Below are 16,739 nucleotides of genomic sequence, written 5' to 3'. Positions count from 1 at the left end.
TTATTAAGCATATACATTTTCGTGCACGTCCGTTCCCTGGGCTCAAACTCATGATAGCATGATTAGATATCAAGGTAAAACGCAATAATCTACCAACTGAGCTACACGGAACGCAAATCAGAGTGCAAATAAAAGACCACAAAACATTAATATGAAAACGACCTTTTGGGGACATGGGTGATGTCCTCATTAGTCACCCTCTCCTTGTAAAACCTGTGTCATACCCATGTCATTATAAAGAGTTGTGTCCTGATATGTCACAGAAACAAGAGCACAGTCACACACACACACACACACACACACACACACACACACACACACACACGATCTTTAAGTAAGTTGACAGTTAAGTTGATGTTAAGTAATATTGATTTTTACTTGATGGTAAAACCACATGACATTTTTAATCACTAAATGTAAAATTATGTTGTAAATAGTATAAGTTTTTCTTTTTTTGGTCATAAATATATTATTTATCACAATTTTTTTTAACACATTTAGAAAATATGCTTTGCTTTAAATCATGTTTGTTTACTTTTATTTTTTAAATATTCAATATTCATATATTCTTAGAATAATTAAACTGTGGACCATCCTTGTCCTATCTTGTCAGAGGTGAGAGCGAATGGAGTGCAAATAGCTTGAAATACAGTAGACACAATACTGATAGCAAACATAATTCAACATATAATAGTATGTCAAATCCAAAATGTAAATAATGTCAACTGCAAACCTGCAGGTTTAAAATGTATAGTTTTTATTCACCAGTTACTCTTGTGCTGCGACATTAGTGTAGGATACAATCTATTCATCTTTTAGTTTTTCTTCATCTTTTACTCATCATCTTTTAATCATTTTTAAAATCCCACATAAAATTGTGCCTTGTTTATAAACAAAGCCGCAGTATAAATGAAGTGAACATAGGACCGAGTTCGTAATGACGTAATCTGTATCTTTATTAAAAATAAAGTTTATTCACTCTTTCCTAAAGTAGCCATGAGAAGGAAGACAATGCCAACACTTTTCCCAAAACTTGACACTGCACAGCATTTTGTCGTCTTCAGAGCCATCTTTATTGTTTAGTTTCTGCACAGACCTGTGCGTTCACCTCTATCGTAAATGCAAACTATGTGAACCGGTGGGCGGGGCTAAACAGCGATGTAGAAACAGGCGTTGATCCTATTGGTGAGAAAGTGATGTAATGCTAAATTCCTTCAAACCTGTTCTGATGAAGAACATCTAACTCATCTACATCTTGGATGGCATTAGGATGAGCAATTTTCCGTCATCTATTCCTGTAATTTCTCAAAGCTTTCTTTTCACTAGTTTTATTTTTAGGGTTGTGAAGGTGTCACATCCCATTTCTCCAACAGCTGTGATGTGTTAGCTGTTCTCACTGTGAAGGCATGAGGCCAAGAACAAATTTATCCTGACCCCAAAGTCCATTAGAGCTCCAAGAGGTGGGTGTTTTGACCCTTGAGACTCCAGAGTTTCTTCTCTCACCAGTGTGCTTGAGGGAGTATCTGGACCATTTTGAAGTTGAAGGTAATTAGATGCGGATGAATTGCCATCTGAGTGTCTCTATGGTAACAGCCACACAGGAGAGCCACTGCATGAGCAGCCCCTCTAGTTTCCTGTCTCTCTGCAGCTGTGGACTCACATATGTTGCTCTTGGTGAGCATCAAAGTGACGAGGCTTGTGTTGACGCATCCAAGGGTATACAACACCTAAAGGAAGTAGAGTGTTCCAGCTGCGATATCTGACTGCAGCGTTTTGTCACGGAAGGTGCAGATGGACTCAAAAATGTTGTTTATACAAAGTCCACACGCCTGCCAGTATTTTTTTTCTCGGGTGTGAATAGAAAAAAGTTATTCTGCAAAAACAGACCATTAAAGTGCATTTATGAGTTTAAAATTAGAACGGGTGCATAGTTATTTCCATAAACTCTATCCTAGGGTAAAGTTCCAATAATAATGCAGAGTTCCAGTAATATAGCCTTTTCCCATCTACATATGGAAAGTGGATCTTTATCATTAAAGTACACACAGTGAAAGACACTGACAAAAAGAATAATAATACATTTTATAAATTTCACCACTTCATAACACAATTAAATTTGTCAAGTGTGGTTCTGCATTCAAATTGTGCAAAAGTAAAAGGTCAAAGTTCAGAGCAAGATGAGGTTTGTTCAAAGGGCACTGCAATTTTTACTAAAATAGTCACTGCAAAGAAAATTATTTATAATTTACGGATTTTAGTCTGATCAGAGGACTGTGTTTTCAGATAATATTGAAACTAAAATAATATAAATTAATAACAAAAGTGAAATAGTTGTTTATGATTAGTCATAATATCAGGATGTTTATAAATATTTATCATAACTTTCCATGTGAGGATAATGAAGTGGGGAAAAAAAAATCATTAAAACAATATATATATATATATATATATATATATATATATATATATATATATATATATATATATATATATATATATATAGACTGTTACAAATACACATTATATAATAATTTGACATTCTATTATTATAATAGTATGGTTTACTATAGCTACTGTACTTATTCAAATAATTTATAATAGAGTCTGTTAGCATAGTTCGATAATGATATACATAGAACAGCATATATAGAATCATTATAGATACAATTATTTTCTGTACAAGCTCTTACATGTAACAGATATTTGCATGTAGTCCACAAAACAATTAGCTGAAAAAATGGCTTCAGAAATTTATATATGCTAAATCTAAATATGTAAGTGGATATGTAATATTAATATATTTCAATGTACAATATTTTTATTATTTTCCATATTTTACCATGACGATTATAATAGACCAGCTGTGAGGTAGTGTTATTGTATCGATGGTGTGCCATATTTGCCATGAAATCTAAAGTGCGGAAGTGATTGTTTGCTTTGTGGCTACCGGATTTTGTAATTTAATTTGTTTCATGTTCCCATCGATTGTTACTGCAGATGAAACACGAGCTGCAATTTAATAGAAGGCCTGAGCTCATAGTTTATTGTTTTTACAAGTGTTTGCTACTATTTGTGGCTTCCAGACAGTATTGTACATCTGTTCATAAACTCATTTTAAAGGTCAATGGTAAATGTAAACTGTTGATTAAATATATCATAGTTTTGACCAGCTCGCAATATATGATAAAACGCTCCTGATAATCTTTTAAAATAAGTACTGATGTGCAATTATTGAAAAATACCAAAACACTAAATCGTCCAGCTGCATTTTTTTTTTTTTTTTGCATTCCATCAAACTAACAGTGCCAAATACTCACTCTTTGTGGTTAGTATTGTTTATAATTGCTCTTAAAAGTCACAGCGATAAATTCAACAGAAGACACTGTTTTTTTTTTTTTTTCAGACTTCTTCTAAACATAACCCTAACAAATGACTGTTTTCATCCTAGATTCAGCAGTGACATAAATTTTCTCCAGATACAGGCCTCATCCAGGAAACGGCCTAGTACTTACCCTAAATGTTAGTAGGTTCCAATTATCGGATATGGCAAAAAAAGAGACGATTACACAACATATCAAGATGAATGAACAGAGACCCACAGGCACATCGCATCAACTGTTTGCTTTTGCTAAAGGAGTTTACCTGCCCGGTGATGTCAAACAGAAGGTGACAGGTGGGAACCATTCATCAACATGCAGCTGTTTTGAGATTTGCCTTATAATTGGAGTCAGACTCCTCCAGTTCTCTCTTTTACAACCTGACAATCAGCCATTCATCCCACGAAGACAGTATGTGGGAGATTGATGGACATGACGCGCTGCGGGATCCACAGTCACAGGATTAATCAGAAAGAATATATCTAAATCTGTCATGGAGGAGATGGACGACATCGGTGTGAATTTCCTTTCTCGGAGATCTTTTTGGTCCCAAACACCAGCTGCAGGGTTGCTGCCTGCTTAATCCTCAAAAACTGTTAAATTACTGTCGCCATGGTGATGCTGCCATAGCAACAGAGTTTCCACTGGTAATTTGCAACTAGTCTGCACACATTTGTGGCAGAGCTTCATATAAGCGTTTTCCACATGCATTCTGAACAAAACACAATCCCACACAAAACTATTCAACTTAACGGAGCCAATGAATCCTGATTGGGTTTCGGCGCAAATGTGCGTGCATGAGATGGAAAGCTGTAATATCAGTTTACCTTAGCCTGACCCCTGGGCGGGAAGGAATATCTAATTTCATATCTCATAACATAGCAGGAATCATCATCTGTCTGGTTTAAGGCCGAACGCAAGCAGTGAAGAGCTTTACGGGAACATCAGAAAATCTAAACCGATGCACTCTCGAAATAGATTGATGACAAACATTAGTGACCTTCATAAAATGAGTGGTTATAGGATTCTAAGCACTCAGCCTTCACGTATGTGAATGTGTGTTACAACAGCCTGAGGTGGAGAAAAACGGGGCTTGTTGGCGGTCAAACACAGCACGAGCTACAAATCTCTGTTTGGAACAACCCATCAATAATAGTGAACAAATCAAGCGCTGATGTGGAGGTTGAAAACAGTAATTTTTCACCTCCAACTAAAGCATTCACTTTCACATTACTGAAGTATTAAGTAATCCATCAGTGATGTCAGAAGGACTGATCCATAAACATTGATGAAATGGGCCGACCTGTCACAACCCACTGCTTTTAATTACTACACCGCTCTTCTGATTTGTTATTTGTGACATTCAATGGGGTTCAAAGTTTTGTATGATCACTACTGAACTGTACATGTCACTAGTGTTTGGGCGATGTGCTACAAAATCATACTGTCCTATCGTCAGCCTGTGAGATTGCTAATACACAATATCATCCTGCTGTTTGTTTATTTATTTACTAGCCGGAAAGTCAACCAACTTCAGGGAAAGGCAAAAAGCAGCCCAGTGTTCATAAAAATATTTGCCTCTATACACATTCCTGCAACACTGTAGTTATGTATCTTACCGCACGTTTCATGTCAGTTTCAAAGTGAAATGTACAGAGAGTGGCACTCAAACACGTTCAGTTTAATTAAATTGATAATTAAAGGCATGTTTTGTGCATTTTTTTTTTTTTTTTTTTTTGCATTATTGTGGCTTTTCAGAATTTAAATATCCGGGGACTGTCACTTAAAGATAATGCTATACCATACTATGTCGGGCTTACCCGATAGTGTAAAAAAATGCAAAAGCCTTATAAAAATGAATTTGTTGATGCAGCTATGTTATTTTAACTGCCTTATGTAGATTTGAGGTGTTTTGTCGAAGCACATTTTCATGGGGTTCATACCTGAGATTTTCTTCACTCAATTGCAACGCTGTATTGCGTGAGCTAAGCAAACATACTGTGTTAGAAAATTAATGCATATAAAGCTGTATATGTGGCTACAACGTTCAAAGTATCAGTTTTCAAATCGCACAGGATGTAATTTTTTTTTTTGTGATCAAGATTTTTAATAAAAACAACATCAATCCAAAAAAAAAAAAAAAAAAAGAAAAAAAAGAAAGGGGAACCAACAGACACATCACTATGATAAAATAGTTTTGAAGTCATAACATAATATTTTGCAAGTAACCAAGTGAACACAAAGCAAAGGTAAACTCTGTACTTGTAAATCATATTTTGGGAAAAGGAAGTATCAGTTCCCTTCCAAGGGAACTTCGAACTGCGTCCTCTAGAGGTTGCTATTTGGAATGTCTTCAGTGTCACCGGTGTCTGGAGCATACATCTAAACACGACAATAAGATTGGCTGGCAACAGCCTATGATGTCATTTCCTGGCGCGATCACAGTATAGAAGGGCACCGGGAGAACACGTCATCTTTTTCGTCATCTTCACTGACCGCTTGCTTATGTTAACAATAAGCTAAGCATGACTAGGAGTGCATGTTCTCTTGTGGGAGCTGAATACATGCTGTATGTTGCTGTTGCTCCCCACACCAGGGCGGTCGCTAGTGGGGTGAAAGGTAGTGACGTTTATTTGGACCCTCGGCTCTATCCATTGCGTCCTCCTGTACCTGAACGAACAAATACAAATCACATTTTAAACATGCAAACAGAAAAAGATGTGAAAGATCCCGCTTCAGCAGTCGCGCGAGGTGTTCTATGTGAACAGGGCGCACGCAGAAAGATGGGTCTCAAAGCACTTCAACACCGAAATTGGCCTCTTCTTGCTCTTGTACCGACAAATGAATACAAATTATGTCGAAATACCCCGTCTTGGAGAGTATTCTCAAAAAAAAAAAAAAAAAAAAACTGTTGGTTATGTCTTAAGTGAAAGTAAAAAGTGTAAGTAATTTACTATCTGCTATCAGTGTCCTTAATGTTAATCCAAAAAATGAATGAAAGAAAATCACTCACTGGTTTTGAATGAATTACTTTGTAGTTTTAACAAGAATTATTCAACAGTCATTGAACGAACATACAAATTAAACAAATTAAAAGTTTCAAACAGGGCCCACTAGTACAACCTGCTCTGGGGTCCTGCAAACCCCAGCTATGTCCCTGCCCCTCACTGTTGGAGGGTCTTGAGCTTGCTGGTCCTGGGCAGATTATGTGAGTCCTTCTCTCTACTTGAGAGCTAGGAAATTTGCCCCTGGGCTATTGATCGCTTTGGTCGAGCTGGGTTCCTCTCTCTTAGCTAAGAGCCCTACGATCTTTGAGCTCTGTGACAGTGACATCAGGTGGTTTGGCTGCTTGCTGCCTCCCTGATTAGTTGCCCCATTTGGTTCAGCCTAGCAGTGCTCCCCTCACTTCTGAGGGTTACCTTTGAGTATGTCGTTCCCAGTCAAGCGTCTGAGGCCTCCTCTCAAAAGGTCCTACGCTTTAGGAGCGCCATTGAGCAGCAGCCTCAGGTGGTAAGGCCTCTCTCTGCCTTGCTGTTAGGCTATTCTCTTTGTTGGTTGAGCTTAGCAGTGCTCCCCTCACCTAAGAGGGGTTCCTGAGTGTTTGAGGTCACCTCTCATCAGGTTCTCTGCTTCTTGATTTTCTCACAGACATAGTTCAGCAAGTAAAACTGATGGTATTTACATCTAGAAGGTGCACCCTCATTATAGGTGCCAATCAAGGGTGCGTGCTGTTTCTGCTGTTATTTCCATTTATATTAATACTTCCTCAGATTGTACGGTCAAGCTTTTAAAATTTGCTAATGACACTACAATCATTGGCCTTAATCAGTGTTAATTTTGACAGCAAATTCGGATTTAGTCTTAGTCTTTTGAATAACACACCATTTAGTTTTAGTCACATTTTAGTCATCTGAAATGTTTTAGTCTTAGTCTAGTTTTAGTCGACTAAATATCATAAGAGTTTTAGTCTTAGTCTAGTCTTAAGTCTTTTAGTCTTAGTCTAGTTTTTTTTTTAGTAGAACAAAGTCAACTTAGTTGACTTGACTAAATGTTTCCATCAGTCTGTTATGGAATGGTATTTATAAAATAAACATAAGGCCTGCTCTCCATGAAAAATATACATGCTCTCTGAAAAAGATATGCATTCGTCCTGAATGATATGCAATGCATATGACGTTCTTTCAAGATGAAGTACAGTATTATTGAAATAGACAACCACCTATATTATATTTGTATTGTATGTTCATTCTATTTCTTTATTTGTGCTATTTACACAAAGTTTACATTTTTTTTAAGTTTGTTTTTGTTCATTTAAAATAGCACTGCATAGTCTTCACTGTAAAATAAAATTCACAATCAAACCAAAATGTATTCAGACACCTTCAACGTTTCTTACAATATCACAGTTTATTTGCTGTAGTTTAGAAATTGGTAATAAAACATGACAATAACTCAGGGTTAAACTGTGTCAGAACAACAAATTCATCTTGATAATGTCGGATGCAATGCTTAATTTGGTTCAGTCGGAAAAGGTGTGAAAAGTCTATTCTATCTGATTTTTGGATTGACTTTGGATAAATTCTTGTTAAAACTACAAAGAATTTCAATCAAGAGCAGTGAGTGATTTACTTTCATTTTCATACATTAAAGACACTGACAGCAGAGCTAGTAAATTAGGCGCGGTCACTTTAAGAGACAAATGAATCCATTATAAAGATACGCATCCGATTTCTTTCCAACTCTTTACTTTCACTGAAGACATAACTACAGACTTTTTCGAACACACTTTCCAAGACGGGTATTTCGACATATTTAGTATGTATTTGTTGTCGGTACAAAAGCAAGAAGACTTTGAGACGCGTCTCTGCTTGCTCCCTGAACACCAGAACACCGCGCTGCTGAATTGAGCTCTTTTACTTTTCGCTCTTTTTCTTATGTTTATTTAAAATACGATTTGTATTTCTTCGTTCAGGTGCAGGAGGACGCAAACGTCCTGAAGGAGAGCTCGGTTCAGTGTTGCGCGAGTAACCAGCTGCTCAGTTCAACTTTCCCGCATCGCAGGGCTGAAGCCAACTTGATGTGTTGAATGCTCTGAGCATGTTATAAAACGTATTCTTAAAATACACATTTCAGTTTTAATAAATGCTCATATTAAAACATAGCATTACACATAAGTAGTTACAAAAATAATCAGTGATACATTTACGACCCCATAAAAATTTGGGTCGCAATGGCATTTCAAAAGGTCGCAGTATAGTTCCCTGTGTAAACAACTTAACTGTTATGAAAACGTCCTCGAAACTGTGCGAATTTCTGCAAACTCATCTTTGTTCTCTTTTCTGTGTAACTGCTGCTGCGTTTGTTTAGCTGTTGCGCTTGCATTTTGCCGCGGCTTTTTAAAATGGCTCGGCTGCTTCTGCATAGATCAACCTACCCTCAAAGATTCGCTCTGATTGGATCTCTTCTCCATTCGTCCCTCCAATATATTTTCGTCTCATTTTTATTCGTTGACTAAAGTGTCAGTTATATTTCGTCACGTTTTTCGTCATCATATCTGACTTTTTATTTAGTTTTTATTTAGTTTTCGTCCGTGAAAAAGGTTAGTTGACGAATATTTTTTTGTCATAGTCTTCGTCAACGAAATTAACACTGGCCTTAATCTTGATGAAGATGAGTCAGCATATATGCAGCAGGTGGATCAGATTGTCTCGTGGTGAGGTAATAATAACTTGCATTTAAACATTAGCAATTATACATAGAATTCTACCTGCTTTGCTTCATTAAAAATTAATGGTTGTACAGTGAGCACCACTGTTTCTTAAAAGTTTCTTGGCACCATCTGTAGTGATCTCAAGTTGGAGAACAAGGTTATGCATGTGATTAAGAAATCACAGTGGAGGATGTACTTCCTCTGTCAGTTAAAAAAAGTATAATCTGTCTAGTGTAACTATGTACAAATTTTACAGGGCTATGATTTAATCACTCCTGTGTTCTTCGTTTACTGTTTGGTACAGCTCTGCTACTCAGAGGGATAAGTTTAGGCTTCTGAGAGTAGTGAGAATGTCTAAGTTTGGCGATACTCCCTTCACTTGGAGGGTTTTTCAGTGAGATATGCCTTTTCAATCCACATGCACTCTGAGCACATGGCCTCTCACTAAATTAATTCCCACTCCCTGAGCGTGCCACAGCCATGTAGGGTTCCTGCGTGTTTAGACCCCAGTTTTCACCTTGGGTTCCACTCAATTTATGTATCCCTGTTGATACATTTCTGAGCAGGGTGTTGCTACCAAAGATCTGTCAAGCCAGTTCTTTGAGAAAGCTGGCAGTAGCCCCCTGGGTGACAGTCCAGGGTCTGGTTTGTTTTTTAAGACACCTGGCTGTATCCGCCCAAAGGAATCTCTTTCTTCTGATTCCAAGCCTTTGAGCTCTGCCCTAGGCTTGGGCTTCCCAGCCCAGCCCTTATCTGGTAAGTTGTTGAGGGCATGCAGCTCAGGCCCTTGGCTGGAGGGGATAATGCCACTTACAGCCATCAAGGTGTCCTAGGGACAATTCCCACAGTTATGGTAGAGTTGGTACTTAGTGCTACTACTGGTCATCTGAACTTTGTTGTTTATGACAAGAGAGTTCACGAGACAACAAATTCCATCAGCGAGCGCTGACTAAGTACTAAGGCAAGCTCTGCGGCAGACTTTTACCCAACAATCAAAGCAGCATTACATTATGAAAGTGTGAATTTATAGGAAGACTGCAAGTGAGATTTAGAGCAGATTAGATGACTCATCTGAATGCCTCTGATTGGCCATAGCATTCGTAAACTCAACAGAATTGTGTGTTTTTGTTTACAATGTGCAACATTGGAAAACATGTAAAAAGAAATATGATGGTACAAATAAGCCCATAATTGATAATAATTCTAGCCAAATTATAATAATAATAATAATCATCATCATCATCATCAACATCATCTTAATTTTGTTAAAGGTATCAGCCACAGGCTGTATCTCTGACTATCATTTATACTTGATAATATAAATCGGCAAGGGTCATTCAGCAATACCCTACATCTCACTATTCACTCTTAAAAAGAAATGGTTACAAAAAAGAGTTTGAAGTAATGCCATAGAAGAACCATTTTGGGTAAAGAACATTTTAATAATCAAAGACTTTTTTTCAACTATAAATAACATTTTGTGGAATGGAAATATTCCATTGATGTTTAAAGTTCATAATTTGGTCATACATAAAAATATACAACCTTTACTTTTAAAATGGTTGTTCATGGCAACATACTGGCACATTTTTTCTCAGATTTGCATTACAGTCCTTCTATTTTTATAACAATGCAACCTATATCTAATTGGCACCATCTTGCAACATCATTAATTGTAGCTAATCATGTTAGCTAAGTAGTGCATATAAAAACTTGCAGAGAAACAATACAAGTAAGTATAAGTAATAAGTGGGATATTGTATTGTTGTCTGGCCAATAATGCAAAGTAAATCCCTTTAGGATAAGACAAAACCTGTGCTGATATGGTTTATTTTATGATAATCACTTGCTGTACTTTATTCCTTATTTAAATGATTTGCATGCTTGTGTTATTTAATTGATCTACATGGCAAACATTGCCAATAGTCCACAACTAATGTCCTGGTGCTTCTGTCCATCCTTGCTGTAAACCTCCCCGACACTGTTATTTTCACTGTCAACTTTCTTCACAAGCATGCAGAGGCGTATGCAGAAATGAATCCCCATGGAGTCCAAACTGCTCTAAAAGCATTGCATTGTTCTAGTGCTCCATGCTTTTTTATGTCCCTACTTCATAATACAAAAATTAATGTACAAGATGTTTACTTTTTGTTTGCACAATTAAAGTGTATTACGCACTGCAATTGAGTTCAGAAAAGCCAAATGTTTTAGTCCCACAACCACAAGACTACATGCATTTAGATGCAGATTTATGCAGCACAATATTTATGTTATAATCAAATAATGTTAATATATATTGTGACACCTGATTACTATTTCAGTTTCCTTATTGCAGGAGTTGCATTGCTTTGAACAACAACAGCAACAACAACAACAATATATATTAAGAGAGATAAGATGGAGAATGTTAAAAAGAAAGACTAAAAGCATGAATTAAAGCTCTTGAGTAGTAATATTTGGGTCGGCTGAAATCAGAACTGAGTGTCTGTGGGAGACATTGTGAGAGACGTGAGAGTTATGTTAAGTGTCGCTCTGAGCAGCACTGAGGCATCTGTAAAGCATGAGCTCTGAAACAGCAGATGTCTCTGGGGAAACTGCCTCAGTCCAAGTCAACAAAGACCAGGGTTTGTGGGAACAGCTAGGCTGAGAGGCTCATAGAATATGTATCAAATCAAAGGGAACAGGTTGGATACTGGGATTTTGCAGGATCACAGCTTTCTCCAGAGAAGCAAAAAAAAAAAAAAAAAAAAAAAAAACTGCCCATATGTTTGGTCTCCAGAATAATTTAATTCCTGTTTCTCCATGAAGCTTTTGATATGTGTTAAACCATTCTGTATATGGCACAGTACTTGTTTTAATTCCTCTCTAATTCCTGACTAGCAGAAGGGTGTTTATTGGAATTAATGGAAGAAATGGGCCTCATCATCATACTTTGATCTGAGGGAATCAATCTGTAATGATCTTCCATTTGATTTTCCAGGCACATCAACAAAAAAGCTCTGGTTTAAAAATTTCACTCAGCTAGTTGTTAGTTAGAAGTTTGAGCAGGGCTCTGAACGTGTTCAAGGAAAACGAAAACAAAATTTTGACAGGAGCAAAAACAGAAACTAAATCTAATTTTACAGTTTCTGAAAAGAGCCGAAAATTTGAAATGGCCATTAACCGATTAATTCAAAGGGGAAGTTGTGGCCTTGTGGTTAGAGAGTTTAACTCCTAACTCTAGGGTTGTGGGTTCTAGTCTCGGGCTGGCAATACCATGACTTAGGTGCCCTTGAGCAAGGCAACGAAACCCCAATTGATCCCTGGGCACCGCAGCATAAATGGCTGGCCACTGCTCTGGGTGTGTGTTCACTGTGTGTATGCACTTTGGATGGGTTAAATGCAGAGCACAAATTCTGAGTATGGGTCACCATACTTGGCTGTGTGTCACTTTCACTTCACTTTAAATAGTATAACCTATGCAAATGTGACATTGATGCATCCAGCAAGTGAAATGCCTGACCGTGCTCAGCTGTGAACTCATCATAGGTAAGTTAGAGTTTATCTGAGGATAGCATAAGATACGAGTTTGTTCAAGTTTTCTTCATTTTGAAAAAGATTTACATTTTTATTTATTTTACAGTTTTATTTTGCAAATCTTGATTTTGGAAGTTTTGCTTCTAACTGTATAACCAACCAGTGTTGGTATGACCATATCGCGGTCATCACACGCAAACACAGACACAACATATTTTGCAACATTGCAGCCTGTTCATTATCAAAATAAAATACAGCTAAAGAAACATGTAAAAAGTTACACTGCTCAGTTGTACAATCTGTTGCATTCAGCGTGACCCCCGCCTCCCTGTGCTGTCAGCCGATGTGAAGGATGATGTCGATACGATATATATATATATATATATATATATATATATATATATATATATATATATATATATACATACATATATATGTGTGTGTATATTTGTATTGTCTATATTCTCTAGGTTCTTTAGTATGCATTAGTAGTTGTGTCCAGCAGATTTAGTGTAAGTTGACTCGTGAGTGAAAAAACTAAAACAAATTAAGGTACATCTATAACCTTAACAGGCCACTTGTTTGCTGTTTTATTAGTCAATCCGATTATGTGTAGACAAAGCATGGCAAGAATTCATCAGTAATGAAAAAGTGTGGGTGAAAAGTGAACGATGGCACTGTCAAACACTAAGAAGGATTTTGTCAAAACAACACTGCTGGAGCAAAAGTTACAGAAAACCTATCCACAAAAAAAAAAAAAAAAAAAACCTGGCCACAGAGAACAAAAGAGAGATGCAATTGTTAAAACATTTAGTATAGATGCCAATGCAAAAAAAAAAAAAAAAAAAAAAAAAAAATGTTCATAAAACTTTGACATTTACATGGAGTACCAAGGTCTTTAACATCTGGACTGGCCAAACAAACCACCTGACTTGAATATTATCAAACCACTGTGGACATGCAGTTTTGGAGAGCAGTTCCCTCCTCCAACATCTCTGAAGCAACTGGCAGATGTTTTTATAGACAAAATTCATTTGGAGACTATTCAGAAGTTGTATGAAATCTATTCTAAGAAGGTTGGAAGCAGTATTAAAAGCAAATGGTGGTAAACCACCTTAATAATGTGATATTGCTTATTTCCCAAGTTGTTCACATTATTTAATCCAACCCCTGTGTATATGCATACATTTCCACCCCACTCATAATTCTAACTCAGTAACTGATATTGTAATGACGCTTGGCACAAACTACTAATGCAAGTAAAACAGATGAATACACAGTCATATTTAACCTACAATACCCTATAATTTTATTTATTTTTATTTTTTACATTCAGATATAATGTGTGCAAAAATATGCACATAAGTAAACAGCTTGTGATTTCCTCCATTAGCGGCAATAATGTGGTATAAACATCTCCCATAGCCACTAATCAGTCTCTGACATCTGTTTTGGGGGATTTTTGCCCACTCTTCCAGAACTTTACTTCAGAATTCATGGTTCCTTTAATGATGTGTAGTCATCCAGGCACAGAGGAGGAAATGCAGATAGTTCTTAACATTTACACCACAATGCTTAACTGTTTAGCAAAGGCATGTAATATTCTGCATATTGGAGTGAATCAGTGCAGGGATTTACTTACAAATATTTAAAAAAAAAAATCTTGTCATTTGAGGTCTAAATTAAAACATAGTAACATAGTAAAATGTGCAGATATGTACGCCATTGTCCTTAAATTATTCATTTGTTTTCTGCAGTCTGCTGCAGTGCCAGAGTGATTCGGACGTGCAGATCCACAATAGTTTTCCCTTCTACACTCTGTTGCTATAATGCGTTGCCATTGTTCCGTGTTCCCATTGGTTGATTCGCACATGTTCGATTTAAAGTGTTAGAAAGACTGAAATTCAAAATTGTTTGTCAAACAATATATTGTTATTGGCAGATATCAATAACAGAAAATCTTCTGAATTCAACTGATGCATAATTAATCAGGTTATTAAAAAAGTAAATAGGCTAACTGTAAAATTTTAATGTTTGTAAAACTCCACAAAAATCATATTGTCTCACATTATACTACACAAATGAAACTAACAAGACAAATTACACATTATCTGGCAACATGGAATGAAAACTAAAATAACAGTTTCAAAGAAAAAGGATTTTCTGGAGAAAGGATTCCATCTAAAATTAGGTAGGTAAAGATAACCCTACACCCATCACAGTGTCTCTAAATTAAGGGATTTTGTTTGTTTGTTTTTCTCCTGTGTCTCTTGAAACTATGCTTCTCTCATGATTAAGTACGTGCAGGAGCGAGGAATGAAGTAGACAAGGAGTACATCAATCAAGAAATTTTAATGAAGTCAAGGGAACAAGGAAAACACACTTAGATGAAGAAGTTGGCATTCACAATTCCAGATAAGGGAGAATAGAACAGGCTAGAACTCAAAAAGGGCAGATAACAAGGGTTAGACAGGGGAGTAGAATAACAAATACCTAGGAACACCTGGAAATAATAGAACTAAATGGGGACAGGAAAGACCGAATAAGGGCAAGGAAGGCTCATGGGGAGCAACACACACAAAACAAGTAACAGAGTCTGACATTACTCCTCCCTCCCCGTTCTGGAGGCTTCTAGGGGCAGGGTTTATGACGGAAGGCCTACAGGGTGATGCCCGTTCCGGGACCCAAGGCGAATCTGGTAGTTCAGGGGGCCATGGCGGATCAGACAGTCCAGGAGGCCATGGTGGAGCAGGCAGACTAGGAAGCCATGGTAAAGCCGGATCTCTATGGCTAGAGCCCTACTAATCCCCCTAAGAAATACTTGGGAAAAATAACAGGTCCGCCGTGGGCCAGACATAGGAACATGACTCCTCACTGGAATAAACTTGGGAACAGGAGCCCTCACTGGGCTAAACACAGGGACAAGAGCCCTCACCGGGCTAAACACAGGGACAAGAGCCCTCACCGGGCTAAACTCAAGAACAGGAGCCCTCACCGGGCTAAACTCAAGAACAGGAGCCCTCACCGGCCTAAACTCAGGAACAGGAGCCCTCACCGGGCTAAACTCAGGAACAAGAGCCCTTGACCGGGCTAAACTCGGGGACAGGAGCCCTGACTTGGGCAGATTCGGGGGCTGGAACCAACACTTGAGTGAGCTCTGGGGCTGGAGCCAACATTGGAGTGAGCTCTGGAACTGGAGCTGATTTAGAGGCGAGGATGAGGGCTGCTAGCAGTCTTTTCCTCCTCACCCCCCTCTTATGGTTGGAGTTAATTTGGCAGCTGGCGGGCTTGAGTCAGCGGTGGCTGGTGGTCTTACGTCTAGGGTGGAGCTTTGTAGGTCAGCAGGGAATTTGGGCTTGAGCAGCCAGTAGGAGACGTTAGAGAGGTATGTGTGGGGTTCTCATCGTGGGGTGAGCTAGGGAGATGCAGTATGTTCCAGCGGTATGTGGACGACGAGGCTTGGGATGTTCCTTTACTTCTTCAACTGTTTTGAATGAGTGCACCTCTTTTTAACAACCAAAACACTTTGTTGTCTGTTGCGGAAGTACAGACGTTCCTCTCATTGATAGAAGAGGAGCGGCTCCAGTGAGAGCTTGATGCAGCGTCGCGGAATGAAAACATTTTTTTTTAGGAGTTGTGCTAGTAGAGGCGACACAACTATAACGACATGAATAATCTCGTCCCCTCTAAAGCGGTACTGAACTGCAGTGGAAATGCAAACCGCGCCGAGCCGAGCCGACTGGTACCACACAGTGGAAAAGTGCCATGATGTAACTAAATGGGGACAGGGACAGAAAGGACCAAATAAAGGCAAGAAAGGCACATAGGGAAATAAACACACACACAACAAGAAACAGAGTCTGACAATTTCAGGGTGAGACTTTTTTTGCAACTCATTTTCTGTAAATGCTGCATTTGGTTAAATAGGAGTGCTGAAAATATGAAATTTTGTTTCATATGACAATCACTATTTATTCATTGGCTCATTTAACTTTTATCTGAACACAAATATCAAATGATTTACAAAATTACTTTTTTCAGAATTTGAAGTTGTTCATATTTGGTTTCACATAAAGTATTTTCAAATATCATAGGCCAATAAGCTAACACGTTTAGAACTGAAAATGAAATTTTGA

Source organism: Carassius auratus, chromosome 20, assembly GCF_003368295.1.
Source record: "Carassius auratus strain Wakin chromosome 20, ASM336829v1, whole genome shotgun sequence".
NCBI classification, from domain to species: Eukaryota; Metazoa; Chordata; class Actinopteri; order Cypriniformes; family Cyprinidae; genus Carassius; species Carassius auratus.
This window is presented reverse-complemented; position numbering follows the sequence as displayed.